We start from the raw sequence: 19,719 nt of genomic DNA on the forward strand, positions 1-19,719 counted from the left end.
CCATTTGTAGGAAAGTGGATGGACCTTGAGGGTGTCATGCTAAGCGAAATAAGCCAGGCAGAGAAGGACAGAAACCATATGTTTGCACTTATAGGTCTAGCAGGAAAACAAGAGAGACCTAATGGAGAACGAGGGGGAACGGAGGAGGGAGAGAGAGTTGGGGAGAGAGAGGGATGCAGAACTTGAGAGACTATTGAATGCTGAGAATGAACTGAGGGTTAGGGGGGAGGGGGGAGGGGGAAGACAGGTGGTGGTGATGGTGGAGGGCACTTGAGGGGAAGAGCACTGGGTGTTGTATGGAAAACAATTTGACAATAAAATATTATGAAAAAAAAATCTAAAAAAAAAAAAGAAAAAAGAAAAGCAATGATTCCTCATAATTTTAATAAAAATTAGCCCAGTACCGGGGTGCCTGGGTGGCTCAATCAGCTAAGCATCCAACTCCTGGTTTGGGCTCAGGTCTTGACCTCACAGGTTGGTGAGTTCAAGTCCACGTCGAATGTCTGCACTGAGTGCAGAGCCCGCTTCAGATCCTCTCTCTCCCCTCTCTCTCCTTGCCCCTCTTCCCCTCAAAATAAATAAATAAACTTTAAAATAAAAAACTATCCCAGTATTATATTTGCTTCATGATGAGATACTTTCCAGAGTATACCCACAGTTTAGTGCATAATAAAGAAATTATAGAGGTTTACCAGAGCTTCAAAAGAATAAGGAAGAAATCTAACATGGCAGCACTTAATATTGATTATTTTGCTTATTTGAAGTCTAATGACTTTTATTTGCCAAGCCTGTTCTAGGCAATAATAGTTCTGATTGCTCTAAGAGATCTCCAGAAATCGAAAGTCAGAAAATTAGTTTTAAAAATTACTCTCTGTATTCCCATATTAAAGTAAAAACAAATACTCCACATAAGATATAGTTATTAGATTGAATCACCAATTTAAAAAATGTTCTAATGTTTATTTATTTTTGAGAGAGAGAGAGAGAGAGAGAAACAGAGACAGAGAGAGAGAGAACACGGGCAGGGGAGGGGCAGAGAGAGAGGGAGACAACAGAATCCAGAGCAGGCTCCAGGCTCTGAGCTGTCAGCACAGAACCCAATGTAGGACTCAAACCTACAGCCACAAGATCATGACCTGAGCCGAAGTCAGTCACCTAACTCACTGAGCCACACAGGGGCCCCTTGAATTGCCAATTTTTTAAGGAATCCTCACTTACCAGAGTTTTCCCCTCAAGTAAAAATTTCCAAATAAATTCATATCCTTCCAAACCAAAGGTATTGTGTTATTTTGCATCATCCAGAAATGCTCACACATGATACATCTAGCCTGACATTTAATCCCTGCTGTCATATTTTTGGCTCTTTCTGTATCATTGACCAATATATTATATAAACTTCTACTCTGAACCTACACACAGTAAATCACATATTGTTTGTTTGGGATATTTTTGCAGAGTTGGCAAGCTTCGACATATAAGAATTAGGAGCAGAGGCATCTTTGACATTCCCAGTGTTGATATATCCCTGCAGATTTGCCTCTAACATGCAGTATATCCACAGATGTTTCTAAAATAGTGCTGGCCAAAGAAGCAACTCAGGCAGCCTGTTCTGCCTGCCATGGTTTTCATATACAACTGCATCCCACCTGCACCAGAAAAAATAGTCAGTCCTCTCAGAGCCTTGGCATATTCATCAACACTTCTTCAGGGAATGGCTGCCATAGAATCTGTCCTCCCTCCCCCCCAATTTATGATACCTCCAATCCACTGTCCCCAGGGCATCACCTAACCAAACAGGGAAAATGCATCTTTGAATCTTCCACCTGTCCCTTTCTCTGCCTTTCTCTCACTGTCATCTCCTGGTCACCAGATCACAGGGGCTTTAAGTTTGTCTCCTCCTCCTATCAAAGTGACTTCTCAGAACAGATCAGAACAAGTTATAAGCACACTAAGACTGAAGTGTAGAAGACTGACAAGGTTTGCACTTTTACTTAGTGATTTTAATAGTCATTAAGTCCCATGTTTGTCTGTAGCTGAAGCTTCGATTGTGCAGATGTCTGCCAGCCTCTCTCATCAATAAACTCTCACTGTCATTTCTTTTTAACTATCTTCCCTGTCTCAAGATCTGGCCCCAACACAACCACCCCTACCCCTGGCCATTTCACTTCTGAATGTCGAGCAAGATTCACCCTTTACTCTCTGCCAACTGCTTTGTTCCCCATCCATACTTCCCAACTCTAAGACTTTGCCTAACCGTTCCTAATAATCTATACTCTGCACTCACTCCTCTAGCTTTAAGCAAAATCGTCAAATCTTCTGAGTAATCTCTTGTCCATAACCTCTTGAAAGAGAAAAAAACACTAAGTTCCCTAAAGTGAGTTCATACCTCATTCTTACATCATTTTTACATCTCCTGTAAAAAAAAAAAAAAAAAAAAAAAAAAAAAAAACAGGAGAGACGATAAAGAATCCATCAATTCCTGGTAAACTGAAACCAAGTTGATGTGTTTTTATACAAGCCTCTAGCACATGTTAAAATTACGTGGACAAAGAGTACTAAGTTTAAAATAGAAAAAATTCACTTTAAAAATTTTTCACTTCCAGTAAGAAAGTGTAAAAGTTACATCAATAAACAATATAAAAAGAAGAAATATACTTGGTTAGAAAAACAAGAAAATCTTCTCCCTCCCACATAGTTAAAACTTCAATTAAATTAACATTTTACAGGTCACCTAGTTGGCTCAGTTGGTTAAGCATCCGACTTCGGCTCAGGTTATGATCTCACGTTGTTCCGTGGGTTCAAGCCCCGCGTCAGGCTCTGTGCTGACAGCTCAGAGCCTAGAGCCTATCTTCAGATACTGTGTCTCCCTTTCTCTTTGACCCTCCCCACTCATGCTCTGTCTCTCTCTGTCTCAAAATAAATAAAACATTAAAAAATACATTAATTAACGTTTTACATGTACAAAATTAGAAGAAAAGAAAATGACGATACCCAATGTTGTGGAAGAGTAAATTGAAAGATCTTTTTGGAAAATAATTTGGCAAAACATATCTAGTAGCCTTAAAAAGTCAGTACTCTTTATCAGTAATTCCATTTCTAAGGGAAAATTCTAAATGCAAAAAAAATAAATAAGGTTTCAAAAAGTTTATAGCACCCATACTTATAAAAGCATAATGTTTGAAAGAAACAAAGATACAATAATAAGGGAATGCTTTATTAAGTATAATGTAACCAACTGATAGAATAGTGAAGCAAATTAAAATGTGTGTGTGTGTGTGTGTATATATGTGTATAAAAAGATGAAAGGAAATATACCAAAATGTTAGCACTGTTTTTGCTAAGAGATAAAGCTGATAGTAATTATTTCTTTTTATTTGATATTTTCAAATTTTTCATGATGAATACTATATTTATAGGTTTTTAAGCATATTTTAAAAGAAATCATTTATAATCCATACTTATCTGCAGCCTAGTAAATGTAGAAATCCAGAGAAGTCCGTTTACCAAGTTCATCTTTGGCTATTTCTTGATGATATCCTTCTGATTTCCACGGTGAGGGGTGGGGAATCAATTAAAAGATAAGAAGTAATTCTAGTTCAAAGTGATGAACTGAACACGCACACACACACACACCTCTGCATTCCCTGCTGATGAAATGTAGCAGAAACTGTTCTGGATCATCTATCCTGTTCTCCTCTCCTTCCTAGGTATACAACTAAAATTTAATTTCTCAGCTTCTCTTGATGGATCCAGCCAGTTAATGTTGGCAGACGTGATATATACTACACATCAAAGCCTCTCTGTAAAATTTCTCTCTTTCTGTCTCTTTCTCTCTCTTTCTTTCTCTACTTCTTTCTATCTCTCTTCTGCCTATAAGCAAAGGACTCACAGCTTGAAGAAGAACTGGTCAGAAGAGAGGCCCAAACATTCAGCACAGTCTAACCTACTCTGACTAATACGCCAAAGCTCTAGTGAAAGTATAGGCAGCCAGGGGCACCTGGGTGGCTCAGTCAGTTAAATGTCTGAGTCTTAATTTTGGCTAAGGTCATGATCTCATGGTTTGTGAGTTCGAGCCGTGATCAGGCTCTGCTCTGACTGTGTGGAGCTTGCTTGAGATTTTCTCTCTCTCCATCTCCCTCTCTCTCTCTGCCCTTCCCCCCTCTAAAAATAAATACATAAACATTTAAAAAAGAGAAAATATAGGCATCCATGTAGAAATAAACCCATAAACACATTTTGAATGAGAGAAGTTTAAGGGAGGCAATTTGACAGAAGCAACAAAATGAAGGCAGCGGTAGCCCCAAATATGTGCAAGCCAAGGCTGCAGTGGAGGTGGGAAAGGGTATTCCCGTAAGAAACCCAAAGGTGATGATGACGGCACAGAGAATGGAGGAAGGGTCTGAGACAAGAAGCAGAAAACAGGGAATTGGATGGATACTTTATCAGTGGAAAAGTTGTACCGTTTACTCTGCTCAATGAACAATAATAGGTCAGCCAGTGTTTACCTTCAAGGAAGAAAAAACATCTTCTCTAGACAGCAGTAAAAGAAAAACTGAGGGTGCTAGGAGGAATGATCCAATAGGATTTCCTAAAATTGAAAAAAAAAAAAAAGGAAGAATTGGAAGTTATTAGAGAAATAACAATGAAGAAAGTGAGTTTTCTGAAGTATGCTGCCCAGGAAATGTAAAAGGACCTCCCTGGGCACAGAATCATACAATTTCAAAAGACAAGGAGTAAAAGAAGACCAACACAAAGATCATGGAACAATCAAGGTGGCCACCTACAGAACTGAATGCTGAACCAGTACAAAATGATTGCTTCTGAAAGGCATTGTTGAAAGGGATGGCGGGAGGGACTTGCTTTTCATTATAACTTCTTCTGTCTTACTTTGTGCTTCTTATTTCTGTATATTACCTTGATGTATTCTTTTTTTAATTTGAAAACAAAAGAAGTCTCTAAGTGCTGCCTACCCTATTTCTAATCAAATCCATACCTGTGAATTATCAGTAAGAGGAAAAGAAAAATCACCCTACCTTTAGAGAACTATCATTTGCAATACCAAATCATGCTAATAAAGTTCAGAATATATCAGAATAATCAACTTAGGCCTCTTTGGTTCTCTCCCTCATTGGTTCTAATCCACATTAAGCATTGACAGGAACAAGGATAAAATGCATATTTGTGTGGTACAGCTACAACTGCATTCAAAGTCCAAATAAAAGTTACTAATAAAAATTAGTCACCATTTAAATCATCTTTTTTAAATGTTTTTTTATTTATTTTTGAGAGAGAGAGAGAGAGACAGCACCAGCAGTGGAGGTGGGGGGGGGGGGTCAGAGAGAGAGGGAGACATAGATCCAAAGACAGGCTCTAGGCTCTGAGCTGTCACCATAGAGCCCGATGCAGGGCTCAAACCCACGAACCACGAGATCATGACCTGAGCCAAAGCTGGATACTCAACTGACTCACCCACCCAGGTGCCCCTTAATTCATCATCTTATTTTCCCTCCACTAACAACTATTAATTAAGAATTCAGCTTAATATACTCATACTCTGCAGTTTTCAGGAAAAATGAGATTGGAAATCACTTATAAAACAAATATCATGCAACTCATCAAAATAGGGATTTTTAAAGGGTAACACAATAATAGAGGAAATCTAACAGACCAACCTAGTAGATGAAGCATCACTAGTGTGAACATGAAACTGACACCATGTTTCCAGGAAGCTGAGGCAAAGAGAGAGTTGTGTAAGTGGATCTATCAGAGATGAAGAAAACAGACCAATATCTCAGGAAGGACAAAAGTCTTTCTTGAACAAATGTTGAGAGAAATATATGGGGTGGAGCCCTACAGAGGGAGCACTGTGAAATATGAGGGCAGTGTTCTTCCAGAAACTTCTCAGCAAACATAGACATAGGATTTGTCTCTTTGACTGCATACCTCCCTACCCCCAACACACTCATTCATAAAACCCATCTCTTTTTGAAGACCCATCCTGATTATACAAGGTGAGTGATTCCCAGACTTGCCTAATCATAGCAATCAACTGGTCTGCTAGTCAGAAATTCCATTTCCTCGACCCCTCCACCAGAGACTGATCTGATAAGTCTTCAAAAATCTCCAATGTTAACACTCCCCAGGTGAGAAGGCAAATCTGGGCAACAAGGTGATAGGTGATAGTCTACAGCTGCAAATGAGCTCGCTCTTCTTGTTGATTATGCCCCAGCTGTTTAACCCCCCTCTGCCGAACTCCTCAAAGCATCCTAAAGCTGGACTCTCTCCAGATGACAGCCTGCTCTGACATGCATTTGCAAAAAACCATTTGAGAAAGATAAGGAATGTAACATTTGTTCCTTGATGATAATAACTCAAAACTCCCTACTCCCTTCCCCAACTACCCCAATTTCATCAGTATTACCATGAGAATTCACCAGAGGCTCCACATGATATATATCATGCACACAAATTGATACAAACACATCTGTGCTGATGTGCACATCTTTTTATCATTACAGATGATATGTTGGCTGCTACATAATGTTTTTAAAGTCTTAAGATTGCATCTATTCTTTCTGAAACAGGATGGGGGTGGAGAATCTCCCTGGGAAAAGAGCTACTACATACAATGCGGCTTACATTTTGCTAGACTCCCATGCTGAATTAATTGCACTTCCAAAACATTCTTGCCTCAACCACATTTCAAGAAGGCTCTAAGCTACAAAGAATGAAAACTACCTTCCACACACATCGAAATCAGGAAATAAGAAGAGGCACCAGATTTCCCCCCACAGCGTCTTATATCTCTCCTGCCATTCATGAGAAACCTGGTCCAAGAAGTTGCATTGCAGGGAAATTGGAGATGAAATGGTCACAAAAGTAGAAAGATGTTTAGCCTAAGGACAGTTATATGTGTTCCAGAACAAAGTAAAAAAAGGTCAAACCTAAGTCAGAGGAATGGCTCAGTTTTCTCTAAAACAGAGACAGAGAATGTTTCTCAGCTAAAAACATAATAAAAGCAGGAGAGGAAAGAAACCTGAGATACAGCTTGATAGCATTCTCTCATCTTGGCCAAATGTTCATTTGGATTGTCAAAAGTCATGGAGAATCAAACTGTGCATAAAGGTGTAGTATGGTCTATAAATAAAAAAGGATCTCTAATCATGAGGTGGGAGTGGGGGCTCCAAAAATGCATTGCCCATGTACCCTGAAGTTTTAGGATGCATTGGAAGTTCTGGATAAAAATAATAATAACAACAATTTTTAAAAATTAAGCGAAAGCCAACTGTAGAGGTCAGACCTGCTATGTGCATTCCAAATCAACCTAACCAGTCAAACCTTGGCCATCTAAAAAGGATTAAAGGTTAGTTATCATTTCAATCCTATGAAAGAAGATCTATATTTCTCTTTTAGACACAAAATTCTCTAGAGAGTGGTGCTTGCCAAACACTCTGAAAAAATAATCTCTCAAAATTCTTGCAACCCACTGTGTTATGATTTCATCTCATGAAATACAACACCTTTACATTAAACCTCATAAAACTAAATCCCACTGGATCTCTTCCAGATTCAGAGAATAAGCAGTTCTGTTGGGGATGCTTAGAAAAGTGAAACACAGCCTCTTCTCATTGGGCCAGTTCCCACCACTGGGTCCATTTCACAGGGAATAAGTTTGCTTTACTTCTACCAAATATTTACATGTGATTAATCTCACACATAATAGATCTTGCAAATGCTTTATGAATAAAATAACACCTTCAACATCACAGTGTTAATTGCCCTAAAAAGTATCTTTAAGTTGAAATGTACACAAATTCATCCTGGTTTTCAGTCTATGAAGTTGTCTCTGGTTCTCCTGGATTTGTCTGTGGGTGATCAAAAATATGAAAATAAAGGCCAGGAAGGACAACATAAAAGACTCTCTGGCCAAACAGAAATTCTCTTGAGTTTTCATTATTTTCTTGACTTGAGAACAACAAACAGTTGCCTTGCTAAATAATGTGACAATATCTCCATGTAACATACACACACACTCACACAAAGCAAATCTTCACATGGTCTCATCAGTAGCTATATATTTTCCCAATACTGTCATCTTCAGCAACAAGGTCATCTTTCCATAAAGATCTCACCAAGAAATCAATGACTAATAAATCAAAGAGTGATACTCCATGCATTCCTATCATTATTATTTTTTTTTCACTCACATTTATCTTCAGTCTCGCCATTCATCTCAAAGGTGGGTCAAACATCATTAAGAAGTTGTCTCTGTCAATCTCATCAACACTCTTCTACTGGAATTCCACATCACATGTCTTTTCACATGCCCTCTACTCTGTAAGACAGAAACAATACCTTTCTACTAGAGTTTTTTATTAATCTTTAATGAGAATTATTACTTTTAAAAACACTTTTTAAACGAGCATCAGTTGTTGTTGTTGTTAATAAGCCCAGGTTGAGCCTCCCAATACCACTCTTTCCCTAGATCACTTATTCATTCTACAAATATGTTTCTGAGCACCTATTAAGTGCCAAGCACTACATGATTCAGTGATGACCAAAACCAGCTATAACTTCTGCCTTCATGGAGCTTATTATGGTCTGCCTAGTGATGGGGAAAGACATTAATTTAATAATCACACTAAAAAATGGAAAATTATAACTGTAATAAGTGCGTTGAAGGAGCTGTACATAGTGTTATGAGAATTTATCCTAGAAGATTTGACCAGTAGGAGTCATTATGGTTCACTTAGTTAACAGTATTAATTAGGCACATTAATTACCACATACTGTGAGGGTCCTGGGGATTCAAAGACTAAAGCATGATGCCAACCCTCAATCAGTTCACCATGCAGAGAAGAGAGGCACATGTGTACATAAGCAAGCACAGTAGCATCATAGGAGGTCAGTAGGAACAAAGGAAAAGGTAATTCTATAAAAAAAGGAAAGAGAATAGATATGAGAAAAGATTTTATAAGGGAGGTGACCAAGTCTTAAGGAATAAGTAGAAGTTTCTTGGGTTCACCCTGAGAAAAGACAGTTCAAGAAGCAGCAGTGTGAGCAAAGACAGAGTAGTGGGAAACGTATTATATTAGAACAGTAGTTCTCAAGGAGGGTGATTCCCCTTCTCCTCCACCACCAGGGGATATTTGGCAGTGTCAGGAAACTTGGCTGTTGTTGTTGTTGTTGTTGTGTTGTTGTTGTTTTTTGTTTGTTTTTTACAACCTGAGAGGCAGGGGGAGGTACTACTGACATCTAGTAGGTAAATACCAGAGATACGGCTAAACATCCTACAAAGTACAGACAGCCCCTACAACAAAAGTTATGTGGCCAAAAAGTCAATAATGTTGAGGCTGAGAAGCCCTGCATTAGAGGAATACAGCAGAAAAGCTTCATCACTCATATACGTATGTCAGAGAAACAGAAACAGTTTTACTTCCTGTGAGAAACAGTTCCCAGAGTTGGATGTCCTTCCTCTCTGGGGTGTTGCTCAGACCTCCATTTAAGAGACATCCAAGAAGTGAACACACATGGGGCTGGGGTTTGAGGAAAAGGTCTGCAAAGGAAATACAGGTTTAGGGCACACCACTAAGATGATCACTGAAATCCTGGGAGTGGATGAGGCCATCCAAGAAGAATATTTGAAATACGGAAAATATTAAAAAGCTTCACAGAGAACACTGGGGGGTGGTGGGAAGAGATTCCATTTAAGAGGCTGTCAAAAGAAGAAGCATTAGCAAAGGGAAACATGAAGGGAAAATCAAAGACTAGGAAGGAAACCAAAGGAGAAGGGCACCATGAAAGTCACGGAAGGATAGGCTTTCAAAATTAAGTGACAATTATTCAAAGGAATTGAAAATGTATGTCTACACAAAACCTGAACACCAATCTTTACAGTCTTATTCATTATTGCCAAAACTTGGAAGCAACCATAATGTCCTTCAAACCATGAATGGATAAACTATGGTATATCCATATGATGGCATATTACTCAATGATAAAAAGAAATGAGCTAGCAAGCCACAAACCAACATGAAGGAAACTTAAATTCCTATTACTGAGTGAAAGAAGCCAGTGTGAAACGGTTACATACTATAAGATACCAACTATATACAAAACTATGGAGATAAGGAAAAGACAAGTGGTTGCTAGGAGCTCCAGCAAAAAGAAAGAGGGACCAATAGGTAGAGCACAGGAGATTTTCAGGGCAGTGAAGCTATTCTGATTATACTTTAATGGTGGAAACATGACTTTATGCATTTATCGAAATCCATCTAACTGTACAACCCAAGAGTGAACCCTAATGTAAACTAGGGACTTCAGTTAACAATGACGTACCAAAACTAACTCATCAGTTGTAATAAATATTCCACACTAATTCAAGGTATAAAAACTGTGATAGGGGAAAGAGAAGGTATATGAGAATTGTCTGTACCTTCCACTTAATTTTTCTGTAAGCCCAATCCCGCTCTAAAAAATAAAGTCTATTAACTATTTTTAACATTAAATATCTGATTAATATATGTGCTACTGAATGAAGCCTAATGTAGAAAAAGAAGCTAAATTTACCTTAATGGTAAATTTTAAGATTTTAGGTAAAATTCAATATAAAGGTAATTATAATAAATCATTTATCTTCAAAAAAATTGAGTGATAAACTGTTAAATGCCACAGAAAATCAAATAGAAAGAACGATACTTAATCTACTCAACTTGACAATTAGGGCATCGCACTGACCTTTGACAAAACGGTGAAATAGTCAAGGCTTACAGAGGGCTCAACATAAATTAGTAGTAAAAAAAAAAAAGTAGATAAATTAAGTATAGAAGCTAATGCTACCATCACAATCCTTCACAATATACAAATGAATTGAATAAACACCTTAAACTTACACAGTTATATGTCAAGTATATTTCAATTTTTATGAATGCAAAAGAAATAGTGTAGACCACTTGTTCAAGAAGCTAGGCTGTGAAAGAATAAAAGGAGAGTAAGGGAAACAGAATAGAGACTTTTTTTCTTCATACAGAAGGGACTTGAATATGTTTGTAAACTACAGGAAAGACTCAGTAGGAAAGGAGAGATGAGAAATACAGCAAAGAGTAGAGATGACTAAAGAACAAAGTCAATTAAGAAGCCATGGTAGAAAACTGACTCAACTCTTGGAGGAAAAAATAGGGACATTTTCCTTTGATACTTTAATCAAGTTTTAAAGAGATTTTGAAAGACAAAGGGGTAGTGACCAATTACCAGAGGAGAGAGAAGCAAGACCAGCTTTGACTCCCTTACCTTCCAACCTAGTCTCCAGTCTCGTGTTCCAATAGATCTGCATCAGGCGCACTCAACAAGCTTACACAGGCCAGCTGTGCAATATAGACTTATGTGAACTTGAACTGGGAATCAGGAATCCTAGGACCCACTCACATTCCCCTACCCTACGTCTATCACAACTGCACACCACATTAGCATCATTTCTTAGTGATTTCATCAAGTTTCTTGACCCTCCTGGGACCATGGAAACATCGTCTATAAAATAGAAGAAGCATCATCTTTCTAGCCTAGAGTTAGGTGCTCAATCAATTGCTCTTAGGATTGGTTCTTCATACAGACTGTGATACTGCAGATGGACCACTGCTTTGGCTGACGAGTGAGCCTTCTGGTCAGGGAGATTTTTCTAACATCATGGAGAAGAAAAACAAGTCAGCCAAGCAGCATTCTCTATGGAAAGTTCCAATATCTATCCTCCTAAAGTCAAAACAACCTCAAAAGATAAACTTGTACTCTGAAGTCAATATGAACTTCCACATGAGCCAATTCTAATGTTAACCAACACTGGGATTCATTGAATTTTTTAAAACCTTTCTGTTTATATCAAGGAAAATTGCACTGAGATAATCACAGATGGACTAAGCAATCTCTGAAACAAACAGAAACAGTTTAAATGACTTTATATGGAATAAAATCTTTATCACAAACTTTTGATCTTATAAGCACGGCATTTTTTAATCAAGAAGCAGAATGTTCATAAAAGGAGGGAAAAGACAAATAGGCTAAAACCATATCATCCCATAGTATGTTTCCATAAACTAAAGATCAAAGCCTGAGGACCCAAAGCATCCTATTCCCATAGCTCAACCACCCTGGTCTAAGAAATTTAGCACAGTATAGCATGGAAGTCTTGGTTAGAAGGTTTTCCAAAAGAAGACACTTCAGTACCATAATAATGAGTTGGCAAAATTCCTCTAACCTCAACCTTGCACCCCAACACTTGTACTTCCAATTGCTTCTCCTACAGCCCCAGCCCAAATCTAATCATATTGGAAGGGCCAAGGATAGGCCATGGGGCATCCTGACTCACCACCATACATCCAAAGTGAAGACCACCAGGATTACTGTGAAACCCTTGATAATAGTCTTACAGGAACACTAAAAAAATTCAAAGAGAACAAGCAATCCTAAATTCCCCCCAATTCATCTTCCTAAAGGTTCTTTATTTTTTTTAATATAGTTTATTGTCAAGTTGGTTTCCATATTACACTCAGTGCTCATCCCAAAAGTGCCCTCCTCCATGTCCATCACCCATTTTCCCCTCTTCCCCACACCCCCATCAACCCTCAGTTTGTTCTCAGTATTTAAGAGCCTCTTATGGTTTGCATCCCTCTCTCTCCTTAACCATTTTTTTCCCTTCCCCTCCCCTATAGTCCTCTGTTAAGTTTCTCCTGTTCCACATATAAGTGAAAACATATGGTATCTGTCTTTCTCTGCCTGACTTACTTCACTTAGCATAATGCACCCTAGAGGTTCTTTAGACCAAGGATGAACTAAGGTTGGGCCCTTCCATGGCATGCCTTAGTCTTATTCCCCCATTCCCATTGTCACCATGTCTTCAGCCCTTGACCAGAATGCAAGGACACTCTATGGAAAGAAGATAAGTGGCATAACCAATCCGTGCTGTGGATCCATTCATCTGGATCAGGGAACTAGAAATTGAATAGAGCATTCACCACCAGATTTAAATCTAGACCTGGTCAGTAATGTAAGAAGATGAAATCTCTGTATATTCTATGTTAAATTATGATCAAGAAATAAAACTAATACATTGCCCCAGAAATGTGCAAACAAGAAATTGGTCATGGTAAGAAATACCAGAATGAGGGGCACCTGGGTGGCTCCGTTGGTTAAGTGTCCGACTTTGGCCCAGGTCATGATCTCACGATTCGTGGGTTCAAGCCCCGCATCAGGCTCTGTGCTGACAGCTAGCTCAGAGCCTGGAGCCTGTCTTCAGATTCTGTGTCTCCCTCTCTCTCTGACCCTCCTCTCCCTCCCTCCCTCCCTCTCTCTCTCTCTCTCTCTCTCTCTCTCTCTCTCTCTCTCTCAGGAGTTTACATCCTAACTCCAACTCTTGGCCATGTTTTTTTTTCTGCCTTCTTGTCTCTTGTGCATTGTCTATACAGAACAGTGATAAAAAAATGGCAGCAGAATAGAGATCATCTTGTGGCTATAACAGGTAGACTGGAATGCTTATGTTTCTTGAATCAAATGTCTTATAGCTCCAAAAGGAATTTTCTATGTATTGTTTTGTAGTACAAAATATCCCACTGAATATTTCATACTACAAAATAGTCTTAATGTGACTTTAGGGAACACATGACATGTTAGGACCAAGTGTTTGATGCATAAAGATGCCCATGTGGTGCCTAACCTGCCACAATGAATCCCAGGTCCATAGAAGATCATCTGAAAACTTGGGGCCAGATGTTGGTACATGGAGCACTTATCATTAACTGCCTCTTCTTTTTGTGAAACTTAAAAAAAAGGTTTTATTTTTTAAATTATTTAATGTGTACTTATTTTAAAAGAGACAGAAAGACATAGTGTGAGCTGGGGAGAGGCAAGATAGAGGGAGACACAGAATCTGAAGCAGACTATATATAGGCTCTGAGCTGTCAGCACAGAACCCAATGCGGGGCTTGAACTCACGAGCTGTGAGATCATGACCTGAGCCAAAGTCAGATGTTTAGCTGACTGAGCCACACAGGGGCCCCTTTATTTTGTTTTTTTTTAACATAATTTATTGTCAGATTTCCATACAACACCCAGTGCGCATCCCAACAAGTGCGCTCCTCAATGTCTACCACCCACTTTCCCCTCTCTTCCAGCCCCCCCAACACTGTTTGTTCTCTATATTTAAGAGTCTCTTATGGTTTGCCTCCCTCTCTCTCTGTAACTTTTTTTCCCTTCCCCTTCCACAAATGTATGGCCAACTAATCTTTGACAAAGCAGGAAAGAGTATCCAAAGGAAAAAAGTCCATCTCTTTAACAAATGGTGCTGAGAGAACTAGACAGCAACATGCAGAAGAATGAAACTAGACCACTTTCTTATACCATACATAAAAATAAACTCAAAATGGATGAAGAACCTGAATGCGAGATAGGAAACCATCAAAAGCCTAGAGGAGAAAGCCTAAACTGCCTCTTAATCTGTGGTAATGCCTGATTTCTCCTATTAGAAATTAAACTCCAAATATACAAAGAACATATGCCATCTTCTCCTTTCCCTTCCTCTGTTCAATCCTCCCTCACTTCGTTAACATGCACCTATTGCTGTAAATGTTTTCAGTGATAAATAATATTAAATGAATGAATGATCAAAGGTCTATAAGGTAGGCATGTGTTTGACTATAAATAAACCTTGAAAATAAAAGCCTTCACTTCCAAGAATTTACACAGATATGAGTTTATTTTGTCTCTGGCAACAATCACTAGCTCAGAGCCATAGGTCTGCCCTTGAGATCACAAGATGGTTTCTGCACTTCCAGATCCTACATCCAATTTCCAGGAAGCAACATGGTGAGAGGACTAAAAAACTTATCCCCAATAGCTTTGCCGTTTTGTTTTTTTTTTTTTTTTTTGAGAAGTGGGGGATATGGACAGAGAGGAAGAGAGAATCCCAAGAAAATTCCACACTCTGCATGGAGCTCCACATAGGGCTTGATCTCACAAACCTGGGATCATGGCCTAAGCCAAAATCAAGAGTCAGTGGCTCAACCACTGACTGAGCCACCCAAGCACCCCAGCTTTGTCTTTCTGCATGGGAAGGAATGTTGTATACCTGCATCACTGGCCATCCCAGGTAGAAAGTGTCCAAGAAAAGTCAGTGTTTAGTATTTCAACCTATTTCAAAGGAAAAGGCAAGGGACAAGGCTTCTGGGAATGAGGTTGAGTGAGCCCAGTCCTGGTGCTATCTGTAGACAGTTCTTTTACCAAGAATAAAGTTTACACATACCTTACTCCTCACTGATACCGTTTTGTTCCATTTATAAAGCCAAAGCATTTCAGGTTGGTATTATCAAGATTCCCATTCATTTCATTCTATTATTTCCAGAATCCAGAGGAGAGCCTCGTATTCTACCCTTTCCAACCATTTTGAAATTGATGTGGACAGTTTATATTTCCATCCCAAACTTCTGTCCAATTATATTCATTTCATTACCAAAATTTTTTTTGAAATTGATCAATTTTGTTAGCATATTTTCCCTGCTTTGTTTATAAATGACAGAGTTGGAATTCAAACTAAATCAGATCTGTATTCACCATTCTTTTGTTTCTGGAATACCTCTGACTACACACTTCACCACTGAAAGGATTTCAAAACCCTTTGCTCAATGAATTCTTTATAAACTTGCCTGGCATACAATAAATACATAAAATAGAAAAAAATTATTTATGGGCTTGGAAAGTTTGATATCCTAATGGAAAAAAGTATTTCAACCCTATCTCAGACCATACACAAAAGTCAATCCCAGGCCAATGAAGAACTTCTATATGGAAAGCAAAATCTCTGTAAAGAATATTAGGATCCTCTTTTTATGAAATATGTCAAGAAAAGGTTTCTTAAACAAGTCATAGAAAGTATAAACCATAAACAAAAAGACTGATAATTTTGTCTGAATTAAAATTACTTTGGAATAAAATAGGACCATAATAACAGTTTAAAAACAAGACCCAGAAAAAGTGAAATATATGCAATTCATTTCATTGGTTTTTTTTTTAAGAACACGACATCCAGAATACATAAAGAAGATCTATAAGTCAATAAAGATTTAAAAAATAGGAAATGGGGGCAAACAGGCAATTTGCTCAGGAAGAAATCTAAATGGCCTATTAATATACAAAAAAATGTTTTCAACTTCACTTATGATAAGGGAACAGAAAAAATTAATACGATACACATTTAACACCATCAAAGTGATAAAATATATGTATATGCATACAAATATACTAAGTGTAAGGATGTGGGAAAATAAGAGCCCTCCAACATGGCTAGTGGGAGCCTCAATTGGCACAGACACAGACACTTTAGAGCAATTTGGACCATCTAGTGCATACCCCATGATTCAGCAATCCTGTTCCCCAGTATACATCACGGAAAAAGTCTCCCAAGTGTGCATAAGGAAACATATGCAAAGATGTTCACAGTAGCTTTGTCTGTGACAACACAAATTTGGAGAGAAGACAGTCTAATTGTCTATCAGAAAGAGAATGAATTCCATTCATCTGATGGAATACTGCAAAAACATGACAATGACTGAGTTAGAGCTGATGTGCCAAGATGGATAAATCTCCAAACCACGGTACCACCCTTAATCCAATCAAAACATGGTACTGCCACCAAAACAGGTACCAACCACCTTTAATCATGTAGTGTGGCCTGCCTTCCATTTCCACTCTCTGTTTAAGCTCCATGCCTCCTCCACGTCCTCAGTCAAGTGCTAGCCTTCCAGGAACTTTCTCTGCAGTTTCTAAGCTTGATCTTTCCCTTTTGGTTGGCTTTTGGTTTGCATCTCTCTTATGACACCCACACAGCAATACAAGAAAGAGCCCTCGCATCATAATGGCCTTACCAATGCCCCCCTTTTTTAAATCTTGGATAATTTCACAGGGAGGAGGAATTTCATTTTAACATACATTTATTGCTGCTCCTGAGGTTGAAATTTTGTCACATCCTAATTCTTTGCCTCTATTACTTCTTTTTCATTTATAGCATCCTTCTCAGCCTTTTGAACACAGTTCCTAGCACATGTTGAAAACAGAAAATCAATTTTGAACTAAAATGAATTAGAAGCTAGAAATTCAATGTGAGTCAACAAAAAAAAACTCATACAAAAAAATAACTCCAATATAAGAAGTGTACTGCAGTAGAAAAGCATACCAATAATACTACAAACTTGTATACTGAGGCCCTTTCTTAATTAGATGAATGGAATGCATACCTTTATTGCTTACATGATGCTGAGTATAGGGAACATCCATTCCTTAAGGCTTAAATAGCTTCTGCTAGTTTGAGGAACAAGCAGTTTTTGACAGAAACAGAAAGAACACACACACCTGAAAGCATGTGCCAGGAGCCAGTGTTCCCTACAAGGACCCTAACTTGAGACAGATCCCCCTTCCAGTAAACTTTGAATTTTGTGAATGTCTGACCTCATTCCTTAAATTTAACGTATGTATCTTTGGAAAGGTTCCTATTAACCTTATGACTTCTGGGTTTTTATAGCTAATAAGCAGAATCATAACTGAAATGATTACATAAATACAGAGTCACCTTTCCTCCAGAAAATGCAAGCTATTTTTCTTTCCTAGCAGTTCACATGGCATTTAGTGGTCCCTGGGTTTTCTATTATTTCTTTGTAGAATTCTAGAAATCCCAGGAATCATTTCCAGACAGCATAGTTTTTGCTAACGTTTTCCAGTAACTTAGTCTGCCATTCAAATTCAGATGTTCAAATTGGGAACCAAATGCTCAATATAAAAAAGATCTGTCGCAAAGAATAGCAATAGAACTGGAATGACCAAGATCATAGCCAGTGACCATCACTGCAATATTTTCTTGTCTTTTCATTTATGAGCAATTTATCACTGTCTGGACTTGGACATGTAGCATTAGGCAACCCAGATTTGAAAGGAGTGCTTGGCTCCTGTAGTTCCGGCCAGACAGAAACTGCTCCTTTTAGGGTAGAACTCCTTAGGAGATTAACTCCAGAACACTGTTTACTTGAGATTTAACCTTACAAAACCCAGCTGAATCAGGATCGGGTTATATGGTTGTCACAGGATACAAGAACAACCAGAAAGGACAAGCTTGTCATAGTTTCACTACTTTATCCCCTTATGAGTATATACTATTCTGTTAAAAAGCAAAACCAAACAAAAATGATGGTAGCAATGTGAAGAAATATGCTTCCTCTAAATATTCTGCCAGCTTCTAAATTATATTTTCATAGATATAAATTATATGAAATTTATCTGTATGCTAGAAGGTATTCAAGGATGTTTCTGCTTTTTATTTGTTTGGCTTTTGTTTTGTTTTTGTTTTCAGTGTAATGCAAAATAAATAAGACTTTGCACTAAATCTGCAACTGTCATGAGTAAATATATTTCACAAAGTTAAAAAGCAAAATCAGCTTACACCAGACTTTGGTTTATATTAAAAAGTTCCTTAGGGACCTGGGTTTTACATTTGAGCCCTGATTTAGCTAAAAGATTTATAAGGGCACATGTAGAAATACAAGTCCCTACTGGGTGATGAACCCAGACTGAGACATAATTATGATTCTCTCTGCTCTCCATTCCACTGGAAACTGCTCCCAGGAGCCCCAAGGGGAGATGGTCACCAAAGAAGAACATAAATGTTCTAGCAATATGGCCACCTGGGTCACCTTCCTAATCTCCAATGCCAATCGAAAGGACATTAAAAGAAGATGCACAAGTCTGTTTCAGATATCAAATTAACAGGAATATTTGCTTCCCTTGGAAAACTAATATCAGTAATGTTTTATAGACCCTGAAACCAAATTTGGTCGGATCTATTTGTGCACTATCATTCCATGCTGTTGCTCGGTTCAGCCTGTCGGAAGTGCAGCGGCGGCACTCATGAGCCTGAAAAATGATGTCCCAAGTAAGATGTGTAAGCAGGCCAGTAATAAAAAATTGGAACTTTCCTTGTAAAAAAAAAATAAATAAAATTACTTAATAACTTGCTGCAATTTCTCAAGAGTGAAGTAACTCACTGGGAGGCCTGATCTTGGTGGCCTCTCCCTTTGAAAGTATCCCCATATCATCACCTTACGGGACAGAGGGGAGAACCTATTCATCAGTCCAGTGGGAGGTAACACAAGGTTACAAGCTTCACGTGGCTGCAGTGTTGTTGCAGGAGTCATCGTTGCTGCTGTCATTTAACTGTCACAGCAAAGAATGCCCAGAAAACTCCTCACAGGAGCCTGGTAATCAACAGCCAGGGTCTCAAGAATACAATGTTTAAATGTTATATTCATCTATACCACATAAAACAAAATTTAACAAGGAGATTATAGGAAAAAAGTACCTATTCTTTCTCATGATGACACCCTCCCCACCACCCACCACATACTCTTTTACCTGCATTGTCCTAACAGTTAAATGCAGCCGGATCCCAATCTTGCAAAATGTAGATAATATGGAATTTTGATAACATGAAAGTTCATAAAAACTACCATGTTATCAGTTCTCACTAAGAAAAATATATGCATTTTGTACACTTGGAGTAGGTAAAGGTATAAAAAGTTAGAAGTGTACAAATCTGTACAAGAACATTAGCAAAGTATTATTCTGAGTATTTTCTGGAAGTCTGACAGTCAAATGAGCTCTACATGGAGAAACTTCTTTAAATTATTATTTTAA

The 19,719-nt window shown here is 38.3% G+C and overlaps 1 long non-coding RNA gene across 2 annotated transcripts in view; it reads right to left on the reverse strand.

Annotated features, from left to right (window-relative positions):
* LOC115303622 overlaps nt 1-16,813 on the reverse strand; it is a 59,942-nt gene extending 43,129 nt beyond the window's left edge. For both annotated transcript variants that reach the window (XR_003914180.1, XR_003914164.1), the window contains exons 1-2: nt 16,692-16,813; nt 8,208-8,335 (exon numbers count right to left, since the gene is read on the reverse strand). This is a non-coding gene — a long non-coding RNA (uncharacterized LOC115303622). The remainder of the gene's footprint in view (nt 1-8,207; nt 8,336-16,691) is intronic.
* Nucleotides 16,814-19,719: the final 2,906 nt, after the last annotated feature.

This window comes from Suricata suricatta, chromosome 1 (genome assembly GCF_006229205.1).
Source record: "Suricata suricatta isolate VVHF042 chromosome 1, meerkat_22Aug2017_6uvM2_HiC, whole genome shotgun sequence".
In the NCBI taxonomy this organism is placed as follows: domain Eukaryota; kingdom Metazoa; phylum Chordata; class Mammalia; order Carnivora; family Herpestidae; genus Suricata; species Suricata suricatta.